This window comes from Epinephelus fuscoguttatus, linkage group LG13 (genome assembly GCF_011397635.1).
Source record: "Epinephelus fuscoguttatus linkage group LG13, E.fuscoguttatus.final_Chr_v1".
In the NCBI taxonomy this organism is placed as follows: Eukaryota; Metazoa; Chordata; class Actinopteri; order Perciformes; family Serranidae; genus Epinephelus; species Epinephelus fuscoguttatus.
In genome coordinates, this window is record NC_064764.1 from 17,235,237 (window position 1) to 17,257,522 (window position 22,286).

Genomic DNA, 22,286 nt, shown 5'->3' on the forward strand with positions numbered 1-22,286 from the left:
ATAATTGTCCATGTTTCTGGATGCTTCTGGTATTCCATGGTTTCTGACTTAGGAATGAATTCTAGCTGTCCTCACATCCCGAACTCAACAAGACGGCTATATGGTCAGTCCTCCAGAACATCTGCTCCGCAGCTGCCTCTGAGCAGCAATCCACCGCAGGAACAGGACGTCAGCTCACATTCCCACAGTCACACCAGTCCTTATTTACTGTAAAGCTCACACCTCCTGTCCTTCTCTTGCCAGAGTCCTCTACTCTGTTGGATCAGTGTATAGAAAAAGATCCTCCTGGATGAATGGTTTCATTGAATCAAAGGATATTACAGTTTCTGATATTCTGTTGAGAACTAACGCTAGTCCAGCTGGGGCCCATCTTCTCCATCTTTCCTCAACTTTTACTGATGTTTACTTTTGAAAACCTCTGCCCAGGTAGCAAGCTGAAGTTGGCAGAAGCAGAGTTTACAGACTCATGAGATGATTTCCTCATCCTGATGAGTGACTTGGAGCCGCACGCCACCAGCTCCAAAGCCAACCACAAAAAGCACCACTAAGACTTGCAAAAAAAACAAAAGAGCCTAAATTTAACACGTATTTAGCGGAGCTGACAGAGAAGCAACTGGAAATGTCCGCGCCCACGTCATCCATCATACTTTAACAAAAGGTTTGTGTGAATGTGTTGATTTTGCCACAGGAATGAAACTGAAACGGAAGTCTGGAGAGCTGTTGTCACCATCACTCTGAGTCACTGTCATAAATTTAGTTTTGATATTTAAGGTCTAAAAATGTCTTTAAATTTCTGGAATTGTAGGAGGGAAGGCATTAATTTTAATCTGGGGCAAAATTAATGAGTGTGTGTATTCTTTGGTTAGTTCTAATATCCCAAAACATTGACCATTGGTTTGTACATAAAATAGGTGGCATAAATCTCACTTGGTAGGTGGCGGTTGTACACTTTGTGTGGCTGTGATCCATGTTTTAACCCAGAAAAGAAGGTGTTTATTCAGCTTCTGATGAGAACATGATGCTGTGAGCAAGAAATGCAGGCTCAGCCATGGATAAATGTAAATTGAATGAGAGGTGGTTTAAGCGCAACAAATATCTTGGCTGGCTGATACCATCCAGTGATTTGTTTGAAGCGCGATGTGAACTTTGTCACAGAACATTGAAATGTGGGACAATGGATTATAAAACACTGGATTCTTACATGAAATCTGAATAGCACAAGTGCTATTCTAGCCCTCGACAAACCTACATGTTGTTGTTGTTGTTGTTTTTTATTGCTGCTGTAAGTTTGGCTGTACGTACTAGAGATGATTTGTCTATCATGGAATACGAATGATAAAGCCATCAGGCCTTGTTTCCAGTCACCAGACTGCATCCAATATTCCTTCTCAGAAAGCCACATTAAAGGCAGAAGTGACATGAGTTTTACATACAAAAGGTTGACACCACTCAGACTCTTCAAATGATGACATCCGCATCATTACTCCACTACATTTGTCCGACATCTTTCGTTACTTTTCAGATTATAGTTTTTCATCCCCTTCCTGTCCACTGAAAACCATGTATCTCCAGATGTGTTGATGATGAATCTTTGTGATAACCTGACAGATAAAGTGTCCCTTTCTTTGTTGAGAAATAAACCCTACAAAAAAGACAAACCAAAACGATCTTACAGAATATGATGCATTGCTGTAGATGTAGTTCACGGGCCACATGCAGCCCAATTTGATCTCAGATGGGCCAGACCAATAAAACCATTGCACAATAACCTTTAAGTATCATCAGCTCCAATATTTTCCCAAGTACATTCTGTAGACATTCATTCATTTTAAAAACAGATGAACAGCCTGAGATGTCTTAAGAAAAATAAGTGCAATTTCAACAGTATATCTAATATTATTGTAGGCCTGGGCCCTGGAATATGCTATAACAAATTGTGGGAAGTTCCACTGGGCTGTGTTTACCGCCTTACAGTTTTATTTTCATCAATGAGAAGGCAGTTATGTTAGCTAGTGTGCATTGAATATTTCAGGCATTAAAATTCAATAAAACTGTATACCGTAGTCTAGTTTGTCAATTTCTATGTAATGGTATTAAGTTTTCCTTTTAGTGGTATTAAATTATTCTTTAAAGTAATTAAATTTGTAGTTAAAAATGTGCAGATACCCTGCTTAGTCTTGCTCTCTCTCTTTTTCTCTCTATACTGCATAAATAAGCGTTTCAGGTCGCAGTAACACCCGTGAGATGCAGCTGAAATGTGGGCATGCACAGAGCCGGTGAAGACAACTGCTCAAATTAAAATGAGAGCATATCTGTTGTGAGACATACGAGTGGAAAACACGTCTGATACGCTTATGATCTAGACACGCTTGCTCTCACCAACATGCCCTCTCAGGTACAGAAATTTGGCATCAGTTGATTCAATGTGAATGGCTGCAACGTCATTCCGTCAGTTAAAAGTACCGAGTTCAGTACCCAACCCCCAGAAACATGACAAAGACAAGGGTTCTTTTGAATGGTAGTGTATAGTTTCCTTTTATAAGGCTGCTTTAAACTGCAGATAGCTCTTTGAAAGTATGTCTTTTTACATCATTCTTAAAACTTTTTCCACTGGATATAATGTTGTCATCGAACTCCAGGGTTGTGGCGTGATGTAAGAAAAAACCTACAGTAGTCCTTGTCGCCAAAACGTTTAAAAATGACATTAAAAAAGTCTTTAAAAAAGAACAGAGAACAAAATGTTGAACTAGGGCAGTGGATGCTAAATTAAGGGTTGTATGCTGACTAGAAACAACACTGGCTCATAGGGGTTTGGTATAATTACGAAACAACTGGCGGGATAATGAGACCCAGATATGAGCTCCTGTTTTGAAAAGGCTGCTGTGCTGCCAAAAATATTTTATGTTTAATTTTTGAAATATGAAAGACGCTACCAAAGAATGGTTTCACCTCACAGATTTTAATGAACTTTTGTGTTGTTTTGGATAAGTGATAAGACTCTATCTCTACTGTATATCGTATCTTTTTATGTATTTATCTGGGCCACAGTTACTTGCCCAAACTGTCAATCACCGCCAATCTCTCAAGCAACAAGTTGTTTGACTTCCAAGTGAAGTGACTCTGCAGTGAAGCTGCTAAACTGATTAACCCTTGGGTCTCTGTTCACACAATAACGTCTTCACACCCAGATCAACAGAGTATGGTGATAGCCAGCTGTTGTGTGCCAATTAAATATCATGAAATAAAAAGAAACCCACAACTCCATTAAACCCAGTACAGTAAAATACATGAGTAATTGTAGCCTATATAGTAGTATTTAGTGCCACATTAATTTAATAACTCAAACACTGTGTCAGCGATAGACCTCTCTCTGTCAAACTGACAGACTTAACTGTATTTTCCAAGCTATTACATTAGAATTAACAACCACACACTAAGACACTATCTAATTGAAAACAACTAACAAATACTCTAGTTCAAACAGTATCATCACAGTTTCGGTTAACAGTCTTTTCCAATCTGGGCCCTGCGTGTGCTCCAGCCAAACAGTTCGAGGCAGCATCTCTCTAACCCCACCCAGCTGAAGAGAGACTGATGTGGGTTCAGAGCCGACCACAGAAGCCTGGGAGGACCCGACCAGCTGGCTACTTGTGTTTCACTTTTCCAACATAGCAGCTGTCACACAGTAACACACATGCAGACAAGAAGGCATATGGCTGCAATTCTGGGAACATTCATGCATGAAAACATGTAGGAATATATTAGTTTTGACTCAGAGTATTTTAACCATTGCGCTATTGCTCCTTGCTCCAGAATGGAGACAGAAGAAAAGGTTGGCAAAATAAATAACTCAAGGGTTTTTATTTGAAAATTACTAGAACTCAAAGAATTGTGAGTGTGGCCCATCAAAAGTATGCGGTGATGTTAAAAATGTGATTCATTACCTGCCATGTTGCTAATGACTTAACTGATGACATGCCGCTTCTCTCTGTCTTTCTGTGATCCTTGTGCCGCTCTCCCCTTTTACTTATGTCCTGATCTAAAATTGGTGCTAAGAAGACACTTGTGGAATTTCCTGTCTTCTTGAAAGAAAGTAGGGCAGAGGAAAAACCGGAGCACTTGCTCTGACACCTCATTTACCTCAATTGGCACAACTCAGGTCTGTGTGTCTGCAGTCATGAGTGTGAATGACAGTGGCAGCCATACCTCACTGTCAAGCACAGTTGCTCAAGTGCGGCCTGCTGGCCAATAACAGCCCTCGAAAATATTTTTCTGGCCCCCTGACTATAAAATAAAATGCATCCATTGCCCATTTCAGTTCTTTAACTTTAAATATCTTACATTTAATAGACCACTTAGCTACCACATCAAAGTACGTCCCCCTAACAAGCAACTGTCAGATAAGGAATAACAACTTGTAGGAAGCTGCTGGTTGCGTGGGTGTTGCAGGAATTAAATTCTTTCACGAATGCTAGTGCTGTTAGTTAAAATTACATAGTTCAGTGGATAACTTGGCAGTTTGATGTAGGATAGAGATGGAAAAGCCACCACAGGAAAGTGCTGTATTGTTGAGGGAAAAAGGAGGTTTCAGGAAAACTGATTAACTCTTACTTTGTCGGACCTCAGGGGACAGATAAAGGGATTCACCTGCAAATAGGCGAATTCTGTGCACAAGGAATTCGATGTTAAATGCCATTATGACACCAGTCACAAATCTTTCAACAAGTTAATGGAAGACAGCAAGGTTGTACAGTTTCAACAAGACTTGTCTGCCAAACAATTAGTCTTCACAAATTTTGTGACAGATAGCGAAGGGGTAAGCTGTGTGGAAGCTCATGAAATTTCTAAGCGTGGTAATCTGTCCAGTGATGGAGAGTTGGTGCGGGACTGCTTGGTGAAAGTGGCCGACATCCCATGTCCTGAGCTCGCAAGGCCCTCGTTGATAGAGTGGCTCTTTAAATTGGTGCTCAGTCATCAACACTTCGCGCACCCCTGGTTTGAATAACGAAACTTGAGGACTATTTGACATATTGGCTTAAAAAATGACTCAAACCATGAATTAGTTAACAAAATAGTTGCTTTTGATTCTCCGATCCAAATACAAATGAAATGAGACCAATCACACGATGAAAGGGACAGGGAAATCAAAAATACATATTGTTCCTCTTACCTGTAGTGCTATTTATCAATCTAGATTGGTTTGGTTTCAGTTGCTGAGTGTCGGCAATATCGGGTGTAGAGATGTCTGCCTTCTCTCGGGTATAATGGAACTAGATGGCACTCAGCTTGTGGTGTGCCAAAAAGAATATATTTGAACAAAATAACCAGCAATGTCTCTTTTCAGTAATTATGACCGACATACTCAAGATAATCCACAGACCTTGTTGCGAACAGTTTCATGTAGGAACTATTTTCTGTCTTCCAAACTTCACCCACAAACTGTATCACTGCGCAGAAGGAAGCATGCATGTACTGCTAGCTCACATAGCACCACTGAGCTAGCTAACATTACAGCTGAGGAGGATGCCAATAATATTTACATCTTGTGTTGTCACGAGCACAAACCTATTGTCCATGAGTAGATGCAGGGTTCCTTCTGTGTGGTGGACGGTAGGAAGAAATAGTTCCTACATGAAACTGCTCACGACAAGGTCTGTGGATTATCTTGCGTAAGTGGGTCATGATTTCTAAAAAGAGACATCTTTGTTGAGTTTTTCAAATTATTTTTTTGGTGCTTTGAGCACCACAAGCTGCCATCTAGTTCCATTATACAAGAGAGAAGGCAGACATCTCTATGGGTGCAATCTCCAACACTCGCCAGCTCACACCAAAACATTCAAGATTGATAAATTGCACAGTAGGAAAGAAAAAAAACATGTATGCTTAATTTTGTAATGAACTGTCCCTTTGGCACTGAATAATTTGCTGCCGCCCTCCCCATCGCGACATCCAAATGGGATTTGTCTCATTTTTAATGCCCAGAGAGAGGAAGGAAGATTAGACTTTCTGTAACTTGAGATAGAAAAACACAGATTAATGGATCCCCCCCCACCCCCACCACCCACCCCAATTACTTGCCTGCTTTCGTTGTTCTGCTGCCTCCTGGGGTGTACATCCTGTTGGCATAAAGAGCTTGAGCTGCTTTTCTAGGAAGGCAGAGGCTGTTTCTGTTTTACCAAAACACAGGTGGGGACATAAGTACTCTTGGTGGAAACTTAGCAGGATGACTGACTTGCTAAACTTGGGCTCAAAAATGAAATCCTCCTTTTAGTGCCAATGACACGTCCAGACAGTTATAGTAGTCATTAGGAGATATTGTCCTTATAAATAAGGCTAGATATCCTTTGAGATTTTTATGATGAGTTTCCATACTGATACTAATTGATGAAAGAGGCAGGTCACATCCAATGACAAGGAGTCATGTTTTATCTTCAGTAAATGAAGTGACTTCTCGACTTTCTCTCACATCATTAACATAATAGGGGTAACACATCAATTCTTTTTTTCTGCAGGCCTATTCTTTTTGGCCATTAGAAGACAAAGCAAATCTGCTGCTAACTGCCCTTGGGAATAAATCCATTATTATTCCTCTGGATGTTGATGTCCTCTGATGATAGCGGATAATTTGATTTCCGAATCTCATTTCAGGGATTTTGCAGACGCAAACATAAACTGGATCAAGTTTTCACATGTCTGTCTCCTGTCTTTCTTCTTTCTTTTTTTTTAAGTTGCTCAAATCTAATCTTATCACATCAGAGTTTAATTCCAAGCATTTCACTTGGATGAATAAAACTGTCCCGAGCAGAAGATAAGTTTATGAGTTAAAATGGCCCGCTGTTTCTCCCATGTTGAACAATACATCACTGTAATAAACAATATCAGACCTGACATTTGGCAGTAACTGTCTCACTAGCTGAGTTAAGTCTTCAAGTCAGCTCTTGACTTCCTTTGTCATAGACTGTGTGTAACTCTCTGGGCTTTGGCGTGATGTTGAATTATAGTTACTTCACAGCTTGGAGGTACCTGACAGGGCAAAATTAGGCTTGGGCAGTCTTTTTTTTCATATCTTTATACCCTCTTGAAATTTTAGTGGGCTATACAGTATATTATGGTAATTAACGATCCTTAGCTTTTTCGGTCTGATATAAACAATATAAACTCACAAAACATCAAAAAACGTAATATTCTCGCTCCTATTTTCCTTATTAAACAGAGAAATACAACTGTACACCTTCTGAATTCAAAGTTCTGTCTTTATTTGAACTAAGACTAACTGAAACGTGCTTCATTCAAACTTGACAAAAACAAAATTCACCCAAACCATCTTAGTTAGCCTTGTTCATTATGTAGTCAGTTAGTCTAATGTTCCAACTATCACCAGCTGTGTTTTAGTTGAAATATCTCCTTGATTGACTGAGTAAGATATTAAATATTCTGTTTTCCCCACCGTCTCTCTCTGTTGTTGCTAGCCAACTGTTTTTAGTCCTGTAACGCTGTTTACGTTGCCGTGCATGACTGACCTCTGGTGGTGCGTTATGTGCACCACATACAATACATCCTCAATACAGCATCTCTGTATGAGAAAGATGAGCATCTGTAGTTTTAACAATATACATGACTTAAATGGGACTACAATGGGTCGTGCGCCGGTGACGTCATAGGTGATACAAACATGGGATTTTGACTGGCGGCAAATTCAGAATCAGAGCTCTTCACACACATAAAGTGTAAATAAAAACAAATCAGTTGAGTCTTTCCCCTTTGGATGAAATGGCCAGTCAGGCTACGGAGAGAGTTTAAGAGGTCCTGATCACCTTTGGTACCACGAGAAAGTGAGACTGATAGGAGGTGTGTGCCCTTTGCAGCTGCCAGACTCTGTGTGGATGAATGACCCTGCCAATTCATTCATCATGTCCTGTCGATTCATTACTTAACATCCACTAGAATTAACTTCTTGGCTTTGAATATCTCACGTTATTGTTGAGATCAACTGACTTTAGCTAGCTAGCTAACGTTAGCCAACTGCCAATTGTTTGCCGCAGACGTAGGTGTAGTGACTGGCTGGATCCCACAGCTTTCCGTCTTTACCCTGCTGTTTGATGGCAGTGAGCCACAGATTTCTTCTTTCCCCATTCTTCACTCTATCCGGGAGCAAAGAAAATCGCAATTCTGTTTTGTTTTTTTTTTTCATTGTTTGCTGTGCAGTGAACAACGCAGCAACTTTTCGGCATTATGAACTCTTAGCCTCAACTCGCGCCTCTCCCGGGTCGAGTTCAAAACTTTCACCTAAAAGGGGGCGTGGCCGTTGTGACAGCAGTGCGTGACATTGCGTTGAAGTCATGTATATAACTTGGTGTAACTTGATAATGCCCAATCATAGGTAAAATCAGTGAAATAGGTGAATCATGTACAGAAAAATAAAACTTCACTCGTCAGATTCCACTGGATTTTTCTAAACGCTGCATTGAAACCAGACCATCAGCTGCAAGTTAAGTGAACAAGAGAAGCACCATCATAAAATAAATATATGCTTTCTTCTTCTTTTTTTCACCGATTCCCTCTCAAATGTATCCCTGTTCTCGTGGCCACATAAATACTTGACCAACATGACAGCCCAGCTTGGTCACCACAGACCCAGCTTCTAAATTTTCTAACCATCTGCTACTGGGTCATAAAGGCAGAGATGCCCGGATACAGCAAGGATTAACCTTTCTGCTTTGTTTTGGCTGTTCTGTCAAATTCCGTCAAGCAAGGGTTTCAGGGCTGGGGCAACACAAACAGTAAAAATAATGGAGCAATGTGTGCAAGGAGTGTAATGGTACCACCGGTTGCTTCACTGTATTGGAAATATACAGTATGAATGTGGTTCAAAAGAAATGCTCTATGGGGACTTTCTGAGGGGACTTTCTAATACTTTCAAATGTATTTATAGGTGTATTCATGTCAACAGAATGCAGTTCCTGTTCTACTTCATTTACCACCTGTGTCATCACAGCATGACTGCAGATCCAATGTCACCTGGTTGTATCTATTCACCTATTTGGCACTGTCCACTGGGGGAAAGAAAGGTGTTTTTATACAGCACATCTGATTTCTTTGACACATTAACCAGGTTCAGGGGTTAATCATGTCATGTCATGTTTGGAATCCAGCGTCTTTGTCAAACACCATTTGATCAGATAAAGAATAGTTCTTGTTAAAAACAGCAGGGCAGACAGGAAGCTGAGCAGGACAGCCTGCTGAGGTCTCTGAAGGCATCTATCAGGAGTGGACTGCAAAGGGCAACCAAGTTACAGTATACACATGCACTGTTTGCTATAAGCTCACGGGGAGCACGAGGTGTTGGTCCTGTTCATATACAAGTAGTGTTGCCTTACAACAGCAAGACATTTAACTCAGTTGTGAAGGTTTTGTACAAATCTTTTGTTCCTTTTTCAAACAAAGCCTTTGGAAACAAGACAATTCCCAGCATGAAATTCTATTCTTGAGAAAATTTGCTTGTTGGAACCATTTCACATTGAGGGTAAAAGGTTACTGATTTCAAGACATTTTAAATTATGATGGAAATTCAGACAGACACTGTGCGATTATGGTGCAAAGCCTTAGGAACCGTTGTGTTCCTGAAAAGCTGTCTTTATCTTGAAAAGACAGAGTGAAATTAGTCTGATGAAGCTGTGAAATGAGCACAGGCAGCCTTACTTGCTATTTGACTGTACATTGAGACGTTTGCATTATGAAGGCAAGTAATGCCAAAACGTCTGCCTTGTGTTTTTGACAGTTGAACAATTTCAGGTTTCAGCTTGCAAGAATTTCCATTTTTAATTCATTGATTGATAGTTGAATAGTTGCAGACAATTTATCGATAGAACACTAATGGAAAAACCTGCCTTCTTCCATCTTTTCATTACCTCTTGACCCTCTGTCTCTCCCTGTATGTCTAAGTTGAAGACCTTGTACACATGTTTCAGTTGTCTGGGTAAGTCCATGTGACAGAACAGGTATGTTATTAATTCAGGTTTTACGGTTGTTTACACCAGTGGCGAGACCCAAATTGTCTTTTTGTCTTTTTTATGTGCTCCCCCCCTGCTGGTGCTATGTGGCATTTCTTCTAATCCTATTGCCCTCACTCCTCAGGGGTACAAGATTCAGCTTAATTGGAAAAGTAGACCACATATTGTGTTCAGATTAAAAATAGTTCTACTTTAAAAAGGTACTGTTGGTTGTGTGGGCATGTGGATACAGGTAGCAGTGAGAAGACACTGCAGGAAGTCCAGTTTGGAGACATATCAGACACAATGACACTGCACAGCATTTTATACTCTTTTGATACATCAGTTTATAGCTAAGTAAGTTTTTTCCTCAGTCTCAGTGTCCACTAGTTGCATGTGGACTGGTTTGTGGAGGCATACAAATTCATATTTCGGTAATTCTACTTTTATATTTTGTTGATTTACTCATTATCTCATATGTCTGAAGAGACATATGCAAATGCAGAAATGTATTAAATCACCTAATCTGTAAAGAAAGCACACTTTAGTTCCCAAGACCTTTAACTTAAAGGTCTTAAAGGCTTTAAGAGTTACTTTTATTGCTACTTTTTGTAGTTTATGTGTAGCAATGCTATTATGAATAAGCTACCTCACATTCTTTGAATGTACAGAAGCCCACATTGTGCATCAGGTCTGTGCAGCCAACCAGAGACTTGTGAGCTGAGGCTGTGAGTTACAGCTATTGTGGAATGACACTTTTGTCTTGTTTGGAATCAGCTTTTGCCAAAAGGTGTTGGACAGGAGCTTGCAACAGACTGTCAGAGCTCTAGGAGGTGGAACCCTGATTCTGTTCTAGTTGTGAAAGACTACATGAGCTTTTTAGGCTTTTAAGGATAATTGTGAGTTCATATAGAATTCTTCAAATTCTGCTTGGATGTGCTTTGTGCAAAAAGCTGTTTTTTTTCCTAAGTGAGGTACTACAGGTATAAAAAAAAAACACCACACTTGTTCTATGTTTACCACATTTAGGGATTTTGGATTCAAATTGTGCCTTCTCTTTCCTCCTTTGTTATATTCATAATGGCACAGCCGGGACCAGTTTGGGTGTGGGGATGGCATCTGCACCAATTGCAGCTGATGACATCCTTGTATATTTATTGGATGTTGATCTCCAAGGTGCTCTGAATGAACCAAGGATGAGGATCATTAATTCCATATCTGAGGACATGCTAAAAACACATTTGTGACAGCCTTGTCTCCTAAGAAATTACATTTACATGCCACTAATTTGAAAATACCTTATGAGGGACAATTATATTTGCTGTCCATACAATCTGGAAATCCATCGGTAAAAAAAACAATGTAAATTGCAGAATCTGTCTTGAGAGATTACTGTCCACATAATAAGACAACGTTGCTAATGAACATATCTGGCAAGTCGCAAAAATGTTGATACTGAACGTTTGAGCAAAATGTTAACTGACCACAATTGTTTCCTGCCAAAATAGGCAATGTTGCAATTCATTATCCACTTGCAGTGACTACAGATTTTTTTTAGCACCTTTTTTAATGACATCTCAACCAGAGTGCCTTTGTTGCCTCAACCTAAGACAGGAGTCTGGACATGAACCCAAACGTCAGGTGTCCAGGTCCTGCACTTTGTCTGCATGCCATTCAGCCACCTCCTTGTTAAGCCTATGCAGTGCTGTATCATGTTGTCTCAAAATATGATTGTCATTGCCTTTCAGAGACATACAAACATTGGTTGTTTGTGATAACATTTTTTTTCTTGTATCTTGAGTCCCTGTGCACTGCCACTGCGTCATTGCCTTTCAGAGACATACAAACATTGGTTGTTTGTGATAACATTTTTTTTCTTGTATCTTGAGTCCCTGTGCACTGCCACTGCGTTATGGCAGTAACGAGGTTACTTAACCGTATTGCCAGAATAAATGTTGGCATTTAACATGTTGGCAAACCATGGATATGTTATATTTGTACATTTCATATGTGAAATTTGCATGTTTCATGTGTAGTGGTTATGTTGATGTTATATTTCTTTACATTTCAGTTTTTAGTTTTTTAGTGTTGTTAGTGTGGTTAAAGCTAGGACTACATTGTGTTTTTGGTTGAAATATACAGTTTGGTTGGCCCAAACATGGCTGGAAATGTCTGGATTTCTTGTTAAAAAACACTAGCTTTGTTGTTTGTTGGTCTTGATCATTGGTCTGCTGCTGCTTGACAGCTGTCTCGCTGAGGTGTCGCACCATCCACCATCCCTTCCCCCTCCTCATTTTCTAGGTGTCATGCCGTCCACCATCCCTTCCCCCTCCTCATTTTCTAGGTGTCATGCCATCCACCATCCCTTCCCCCTCCTTATTTACTAGGTGTCATGCCATCCACCATCCCTTCCCCCTCCTTATTTACTAGGTGTCATGCCATCCACCACCCCCTCCACCTCCTGATGAGAAACACAAATGTAACGTGTGGTTGACAGAAACCTACAATGTCAACATATTCTGGCGACTTTGTCTACATTTGTTGTGTCCATGGTCACAGACGTTGTATGCTGACTTGGTGAATGAGATTACAAGCATACAGGATGAGGTTTTTCCAAAGGTATGATGCTGCACTTCCACAATGAGTTTGGTCATTTGTTTGTCAGTTTGGGTGGTTTTTGGCACCAGGCAGCAATACCCCTGAGGTGTATGGAGAGATTCAGGAAATGTTAAAGCGACCCCAGCTTTCCCTGGTGTGTGACTATCATATCCTAACTCTCTGGGATTAAATAAGAAAAACTTTGCTGTCCAAATTGATCATAGAAGAGAATACTGGAAATGTCCGCTGCTCAGTATTTTGACAGGGATGATTTATATAGTCGATTACAACTTCAGTGCCATTCACATTGACCTGAACCCATCGCCCTCTTGCTGAGATACCCACAGTAGCCCACTGTGTCTACGTGTATCAGTATGTTCAGACTGTGGCTGTCGGACTAAAGCCAACTAGGTTGTGTCTGCGCTTGTGTATCTGTTAAATGGAGCTACATGGTGTTGTTTACCCTTTTTAAGGCTTTCTACTGTGTGTGTTTTTGTCAGCCGGAGGGAGGCATCAACAACCACACGCATGCACACACACACATACATTGATAAGCTCTCCCTTTCTTGCTGTCACTTTATCTCTTTCTCTATGTCCCTCCTGTGCACTGTGTTACTCCCTGCAGGGTGAAAGCACAGGGCTTCCTTTAGATCCACAACTGATTGGAAGCCACTCTCAGTCATACTCTCCCACCTCAGCTGCTTCTTACTACTTTCTCACCTCTGCCACTGCCTCCTTTCTCTCCATCTGTCTCAAAGATATAGCGAAGGTGTGTGTTTGTGTGTGTGTGTATGTGTGTGTGTTAAACCAAGGTGCCACCTGCCACTGCACTCCCAAAGTACTGGCAGCCAAATCTAATCTCTCCCTCCTTCTCTCTCTCTCTGTCTCCCCCTCACTACTGTTCTTGCCTTCAGGTCTTGGATGTTAGCCTTTCCTCTGAGCCACAGACAACATCCCATCTAGCCAGGTGAGTCTCTTGATATATCCCTCTCTCTCTCTCTTTGTTTTGTCACCTCACCCCCTGTCTCTTTCTCTCCCCCTGTCTCTCCATCCTGCATATGCTTTTGGGTGCTGCTGCAAAGATGCTGCGTCACTGTGCTGATTTCATATAGACTCAATTGTAATTTCACTGTAGGGGGGGGGAAAAGATGCATCTTTCCTTTGTCTCACCTCCTGCTCCGTCCATCTCTGTCACCTTGTCATTCCATGCTGGGGAATATGTGTTTTTGTGCATAATTTTTTTTTTTTTTTGTATGTCACCATCAATCATCCAAGACTCCAAGCATATGCTTTTTTTTTTAATCGGTCAAGTCATTTTTGTTGAGTGTATATGTGTGAAAACAACAGGCTTTATTAGAGGTGTGTTTGTGTGTGTGTGTGTGTGTGTGTGTGTGTGTGTGTGTGTACATGTCTAGACACTCCCAGACAGTTTCACTTTCACGTGGCTCAGGTGCAGAGTGAAAAGAAAAGCCTTATTATCCCTGCTAATTGAGACACAGTAGATTCACTCTGTTTGTCCAAATTAATTTCTGATGTCGAGTCTGGTCAACTCTCGGCCAATTGGAAGTGACAAATTAAAAGGGTGAAGTACAAATCACCCAGCACCCCATCCAGAAGAAGATGGACTCACCAACTTAAGATCTTTTGCCTTTTGATCCCTTGGTTAAAGCAGCACAATCAGGCTGGGTTGGTGAATAATGGCTACGTGTAGGGCACTGACATCACACATCAACATCAAACAAGTATCATTTGAATCAGCTGAACTTACTGCAGCCCCTCATTCATATGGCCTGCTTTTATGTCAAAATGGGTGCAGGTAATCCTCTTTGGAGAGGAATGTATATAGATGTTGTATCCAGTGAAAGGCCATCATGGACAACTGTGTCCTGGTGTTGAAGATAAACATTATACCTATAAACATTTTATTTAAAAGGGTAACTAAGTTAAAGGTTCCAAAAGATGTATAAAACAGTCAGTAGCTGCTCCCAGCAGAGCTGATCAGACCAGATCGAGGGATAAGAGGAGTAGCTGCTGTGAGTGAAAGCAAACTTTAGATCCAGTACACTACAGGGTCAATTTCACTTTCACTGTGTCTGCCATTCTGCTGATCCATCTGTGGCATCCTGCTATTGAGCATTGGATTAGAGCCCTGCGCGGGACTGTTTTCTTCATCCCGCTCCTGCCCGCTCCCGCTGAATTTCTGACCATTACCGCCCGCAACCACAACGTGTGTGTTACACTCCTGCCTGCTCCCACAATGTGTATGTCCACTACCGCCCGCTCCGGCAAAACTCTGAGAATTTATGCCTGCGCAATAATAGAGATAGATTGATTTTGTGTCTTCTCCCGTCCCGCAGGAGAAAACACGTCATTTTATAGGCTATTAATAAAGAGATTCATGGGGTTGTTTGTTTCGTTTCCCTGGCCTGCATGTCTGTTGACGCACTGGCCAGGAATAGCCCTCCTATTTCCATACCTGTCAAGTTTTGGATTTGAAAATAAGGGAAATTTTCCAGCGAACCATCCCTCGCCCATAATAAAATAAAAAAATAAAATAAAAATCAACCAGCCACCCTCCTCCTCTGATAAGTTGAGAACAATCCCTAAAGTGCGGTGAGGTTTGTGGACCGTTACCTGACACAAAGAGAAATGTGAACGGCTCGTTTCTCCTGTGACAAATCACATACCTGTGTGCCGCCACGGCTCGGCTGTCCAGGTACTACTCGGCAGTCATGACACCAACGAAAGAGAAAATTACTGGACCTGGAGTTGGACTTCTCTGTCACCAGTAAGCCGTTATCTTGTGCCGCAGAGCACTATGAGCCTCCGCTGTATTCCTGTCTGTGACCCCTGTTCAACTCACAACCGCCAGGATTTGCCTTTCCTTTCTGCTGCTGCTGGAAATGTGATAATAGGGGCGCCCCAGTGCCCACTCAACTAACTTGACGTGGAAATGAGCACCCAGGCTACTGCAGGTGGCGGTTGTCACGAGGCTAGTGACAGAGTTCAGTTTGGAGAGGCAGAGGAATGTTTGTTTGTTTTTTTTAATTATATTATAATATGGTAGTATGGTAGTTTCCCGGCCAAAATGGGAGACTTGACAGCTATGCCTATTTCATTGTTTTCATTTAGTTTTTAATGAAATAAAGGCTGTTTCATATTCTTTTCTCCTCCTCTGTATTTTATTTATTTTTCTACCTTTCTACCTCTATCACGCAGTGATTGAGGTTAAGGTCTCTTTTCTAAGAGAGACCTGAATAAGAAACATTAATGAGATAAAGATAAAGCCTATGCTCAATAACACCGGCATCATCACGCCTCTTTATGTAATCAACAAATAGCAACGAGAGTAGGCTGTGAGTGGCTCAAATAACACTAATAAATAACATAAAATAAACAAAGTTAATGAATGAAACAAATGAATTTAACAAATGAATCACTTGGCCATAATATTGCTGTGGAGGAAGAGAATGTTGCTGACCGACTGCGGTCCCAATCCCGTGCGTCTCTCTTCCAAGATGTGCCCACAGACACTAAAGGCCCGCTCTGAAGGTGCACTGGATGCGGGGATACTGAAGATGAAACGCGCCAGCTTTGAGAGCGCTGGGAAGTAGCGGGCTCAGTGCACCTTCAGACCTTGTTTGAGCTTCTTTTCCACAACATTTGTTAACTCCATCCTGTCGCTATAGGCTACATCCCGATCCCGCAGTGGTTTTTTTAGCCACCTGTTCCCGCCCGCAGCAAAGTTCAAACCGCCTGCTCCCGCAAGATTTGGGTTGGGTCCCACGGGACCCGGCGGGACCCAATCCCAATGCAGCCCTCTACACTGGATAATCAATCGGTATATATACTGTATATATATTCCAACAAGTCACCTAATGAACAGTCCAGCTGCAAAAACAGAAAATCTAAATGTGGCAGCAGATGCTTTAATCGTGGCAGCCCGACACACATAATTGAATGTGTGGGACGCCCTGCTGTAGCAAACTCAAACATCAGTGGTGTAACTTTTGGTATAAAGGCTTTTGTTCCAAGTTGTTGGATGAGTGGTTCTTGAAAAAGCGGCAAGCAGCAATTGGCCCATCCTGAACAGGCAAGTTTTGAATGGGCACTGCATTAGTAATGAACAGCATGGAGAAATAAACAAGAATTCATGACATTACTCTCTGATCAATTAATATGATGTGAAACTGCTCTGCTGCTGTGTGACCCAGGTACCACTATTGCGGTGGTGTTCTGAGGCATTGGTTTCTGTAATATGATTCAGCAAAAAAACAAAAATTGCAATATAATTACAGTATTTAATATGCAATTTGTACAGCAATTACCTTGAACTTGAATTTACCTTCACTTAAAGTATTGTGTCATCAGGACACAAGTTATGGGTCATCTGTCCATAATCACCGCCTTAGCTACTCAATCTGCATGGCTGTGTTCTTATTACTGATAAAACTAGCTAGCATCCGTAAATAAAGTTAAATAAATAAAATGATAAATAATTAATTAAAAAAACTTGACCACTGAGGAGTTTCTTTCGAGGAGGTAGGGGAGATAAAAGGCCTAACAAAGGTTTTATAACATACAAATGCTTGGTTTAAATTATCTCCCCCACCTGCACACACACATACACACACACACCCATAGGCACTGGCTGCTGCACAACAACATTGTCGATATAAAAACAGTCTTCTCTGCAAGAAATGTGGAGAAGCTCTGCTCTAAACAGTTTCATCATCACTGTCAACACATCAGTGAGACTTAAATTATATTTAATTTACATTTTAGATGGTACGAACTGACTGCAGGTGACAGTATTCACTGGCAGTTTTTCATACACCTGTCTCGTAAATATTCTTAACTCTACATTAGATATCGATCATTCAGCTTCTTTACGTACTTTACTCTAGCTCCCTCCCTTTTGAACACACACACACACACACACACACACACACACACACACACACACACACACACACACACACACACATTCGGTATGGCCTAGCAGGGTGCTGTCAGTTTTCACAAACAACCTGTACATTCAAACACAGTTAAAGTAACTGATGTGGAAACATGTAAGCCTTCCCTAAGTCCCTCTCTCCCCCGCTGTCTTCATGATGGAAAACGTAAGTGGCATTTCCCAGCAGGTCTGTTTGACCTTCTCTTGTTTGTTTAGCCTCTCTTCTCTCCTTTTCTCCTTACCTCTCCATCACACAGGTGGCTGAACCAAAAAGGCAGGTGGTCCTGACCTGGGGACATCTCACTTTGTTTACATCCTAGCTATTTGTCCAGTTCTTGTACCAGCTATTAGACCCATGACAAATTACATCCCACTGCAGATAGAGAGGATATATGTCATTTGTACATTTCATATACTTTGCAGTACTTTTTATGAATATCAAGGATCATCTACGCAAAAATAATCACTCACTAAATGTAAAACATCAGCCTTGTAAGCCCAGATTAGACCAAAGATTTATGACAAGACAAAACTGTCTTTAAACAGGGAAATGTTGTGATGGTGTAAACTGGCCTGTGTCCACCTACCTTGCATCAACGGTTCAGGCTGGTGGTGGGTGTGTAATGGTGTGGGGGATATTTTCTTGGCACACTTTGGGCCCCTTAGTACCAACTGAGCATGGTTTAAACACCACAGCCTACCTGAGTATTGTTGCTGACCGTGTCCATCCCTTTATGACCACAGTGTACCCATCTTCTGATGACTACTTCCAGCAGGATAACACACCATATCACAAAGTTCAAATCATCTCAAACTGGTTTCTTGAACATGACAATGAGTTCACTGTACTCCAATGGCATCCACAGTCACCAGATCTCAATCCAATAGAGCACCTTTGGGATGTGGTGGGACAGGAGATTCACATCATGGATGTGCAGCTGACAAATCTGCAGCAACTGTGTGATGCTATCATGTCAATATGGACCAAAATCTGTAAAGAATGTTTCCAGCACCTTGTTGAATCTATGGCACAAAGAATTAAGGCAGTTCTAAAGGGAAAAGGGGTCCAACCTGGTACTAGCAGCCTGTACATAATAAAGTGGCTGGTGGGTGTATTTCAACAGCCAATCAGCTTTCAGCAAAGTCAGCTGATCATGTCAGTTTTGGACAGAGGAATGAGAGGATCACCATATCAATTTGTTTGAGGAGCAGTCATGTCTGTACGACAAAAGCCTTAAAATTTACTCAAATAAGAACAGGATTATTTTAACAAACACTAAGTGCTGTTCTTTAAATTACTGTATTTTTTAAATTCAGTTTAATGCAGCTGTAGTTAGTATCCCACTATCACCGTCCTCATTCATATTTTAAGATGCTGCATATTATATACAGCTACTAAAAAGCCAGAAGTTAAAACAGAAGTACAAATTTGTTGCTATGGAGTGGTGATATATTGTCTCATCTAGTCACATCGATGTAAACTGGCAGGTCTCAGAACATTGCAGAGCAGTGCATTGCAAGTAGTTGCAAGTTTTAACTTGTCTTGTTGCGACTCCTTGATCTGAACTGGGGTGTATATTATCCTAAGGTCCTGGACATACATTTTTGCAGAGACACTTTTCCCAGCGTGCTTGAAATAAAAACCCTTCATCTTGTTTTTAGTGTTTTATTGAACTTAATTTATTCCTGAGTGCAGGCAAAACAGCCGAAATATGACATGTGTTATTGATTATGTTATTTGTGTCATGAAAGTGTCAGCACATGTGTTATATTATTCAACAGGGCTGCATTAAAAATGTAGGCAGTATAAGGGTGAGAAATGCTATCAACAAGCTCTGAATTATTAAAATATAAACACAAATCATGAGCACTAGTTCACTCAATATATCATTTCGAATCTCTGATGATATTCTTTTAAAATTCCTATGAGGACTTAAAGCATATCTTGTAAGATTAGTGACTTTACATTAGGGCTGTACCTAGAAATATGTCAGTTGAATCAGATCTAGCTTTTCAATGGGAATATTTGACTATTCATTCCTTGTTTTCCATAGAGTTAAGCGGGACTTTCAGGGTAACACTCATATCACTTAATGTAATAAACAAGCTAACTGCGCTAACAACGGATCGGAAATGTAAAACAACATTTATTGCCAACAATAACAATATCAAACAAAATCCAAGGACTCTATCAAATCAAGTTGCTGTGAGCTGTAAATACACCACTTCTAAGCAAAAGGCAGAGGATAACGTTATTTCGGAGCCTTGCGGCGCAAAGCTTCCCGTCCACCGGGCAGCTCACTCCGTGAACGCAGCCACTACTAAAGAGTAGCGTGAAAGTGACGAGCGTTCACGTACAGAGCATGGCACACTGACTGGCATATTACTTGAGGCAATCTCAGTTGACTGACGGGCCTCTGACTGATGATTCAAATGTCCAACTTCGAGGGGGCAGCCCTACTTTACATTCTTTTTAATAGCATCAGAATAATAATATTCCTACAATAATAATAACCTTTTTGTGCATGAGGTCCTTATTATGATTCATGTGACTTCTTCTATTGTCTCTGTGGCTGTGATAGTGTTAATTTTTAATGGTATTTCTGATTTACAGTCACATTACTAAAGCGAAAGAGAGTGAGACAGTCATAATAAGCGTATGTTGTTCAGTGCCATTTACTGTAGACTGTAGAGAGAGAGGGAGTGTTAGTAACGTTCATGTTGTCAGCCACTGCAGCAGTGATGTAATGGCCCAGGCTCCCCCCTCCCCGACTCCTCAGGCTAGACTTTCATTTTCTTTCCTTCTCTCTCTTCTTGACCACCTCTTCTCTGCATCTGTTTTCATCTCTTTGTCTCTGGTTTCATTTTCATCTCACTCAGCTACCCAGCTGCCTCCCAGTGTCCTTTGCTCTCTTTGTTGTCATACATACTAACAAGAATGGTTATGAAATAAACATACATAAAAATGTGGGTTTTTTTTCTGCATACAATATTTGCAGATGTGTATCTTTGTCTCCATCAGGACTGAGCTTTATAGATAAGACTGTATTAAAAACAACAGTAATGGGTGCAACAGGTATTTTTCACAGGGAGCAACAGTTTATACCTGAAAGCCATAGAAAAGCCTTTTTCAATCCTAAAATCCCAAAAGAGCTCAGTTCTTGTAGACTAAGGCTTACATCCTGTGATCTGAAAACATTATGTCTTTTCACCCCTGATCAGATTTGTTAAGGAACAAAGTACATACTTATTTTGAGACTCCCTTGAAACTTGATGTTTCACTAGGGGGTGGTGCCTCACGCCTCGTGTCACACACACACATGCAGTGTTGTTTGTTAGATGGGCTTTCTCGTCGGCTCACACTGGGTCGTCTTCTCACTTTTCGGATAAGCTGACAAAACTGTAACCTAAACAGTTGTTTAGTAACCTATCTCAAATCTGATACTTCCATTAGTACACTAACATGCAGCATTCTGTATACACTGTGTTGTTACTTGTCTAGTGTGCAAAATTTTACAGGGTAGTGTTGTCTCAAATTAAAATGGCTGTTGGGCACTTCATGAAAGTAATGGTCACAAGATTCCACAACTTTTCTACTTGTGCTCATTGGACGAACAACTGTCACTCATCAAAATATGTTTGCTATATCTGCTCGTTTGCCCCCTTGTCTTCTTCTGTATTTAGGCCTACTTGTTCATTGTATTTAAATGAACGTGCATTTTGGCACATTATAAATGTCTGAGGCTGATGCTAATGCATTAATAATAGCTGCTGCATTTTGCGAATATTCACAACTTGTCAAACATCTGACCATAAATCTGGTACTAAAATCTTCGGTGAAGATGACCTTTTAATATGCAGAAACACCAAACGTAGCTATGCCCCTAGACCGTATAGTTTTTGCCACAACACATGTAACATCAGTGCATGATTATAAAATGTGTGGCTTTTAGCTAGCTTCAAAGCTAATGTTAGCGCTTGTGTTATTGTTTGTGGTACCAAATTATTACAGAATTAACCCGATAACCTGATGGCTAATATCTGAGAATAGTGTAGTAGCAGCGAAAAATACATGTGTATTTGTACAATGCTTCACTGTTCACTTAGTCCACCAACATTCTACAAATTTGAAATGTGTTTGTTGTCCTGTCCCTTCAGCTACACCATTGAAGGTTAGAAGTGTCCAACCCTCCACACTCAACTTTTTGACTGTTATGATTGCACTGCATTTTGCCATACTTCTCAGCGTAAACACACCTATACACTCAAAATAGCAAGAATAAGTACAGAAGTTTCTGATTTGAGACAAAGCACTCATTTTTGCCTTCACAATAAAGTTAAACCTACAGGAAACCTAATTGTAACTTCAAACAGAAAGGATTACTAGTGTCATTATTATTATTATTTTATCATCCATGTACGAAAATCCACTTAAATTTTACGTATTTGTCCTGCTCGCATGGCTGCAAAAGGGACTAGACTTCCTGCAGCTGATTTTTACCTAACTGACAATAAATTTCCGAAACTGACCATCATAACATTACACTGGAAAACATGTACAAGTAAGTAGTGTTAAAATATAGTGACATTTAGATGAACTAAATGGAGGGTCCGTATTCTGATATCAATGTAGTGCCCTTCATCAATAGATGCACAAACAGCCTACAAGGCTATAGACTATTAATTTCTATGTACACAGCTGTGATTCCAAATACAAAAATTATAGGAAAACACAAACTGTA

General features: G+C 40.7%; 1 protein-coding gene across 9 annotated transcripts in view; it reads left to right on the forward strand.

The window, feature by feature from the left end:
- Positions 1-22,286, forward strand: part of map2 (microtubule-associated protein 2) — a 134,680-nt gene that overhangs the window by 25,508 nt on the left and 86,886 nt on the right. For all 9 annotated transcript variants that reach the window (XM_049593794.1, XM_049593796.1, XM_049593797.1 and 6 more), the window contains one exon: positions 13,502-13,554. The gene's annotated coding sequence lies outside the window, so the exon portion shown is untranslated. The remainder of the gene's footprint in view (positions 1-13,501; positions 13,555-22,286) is intronic.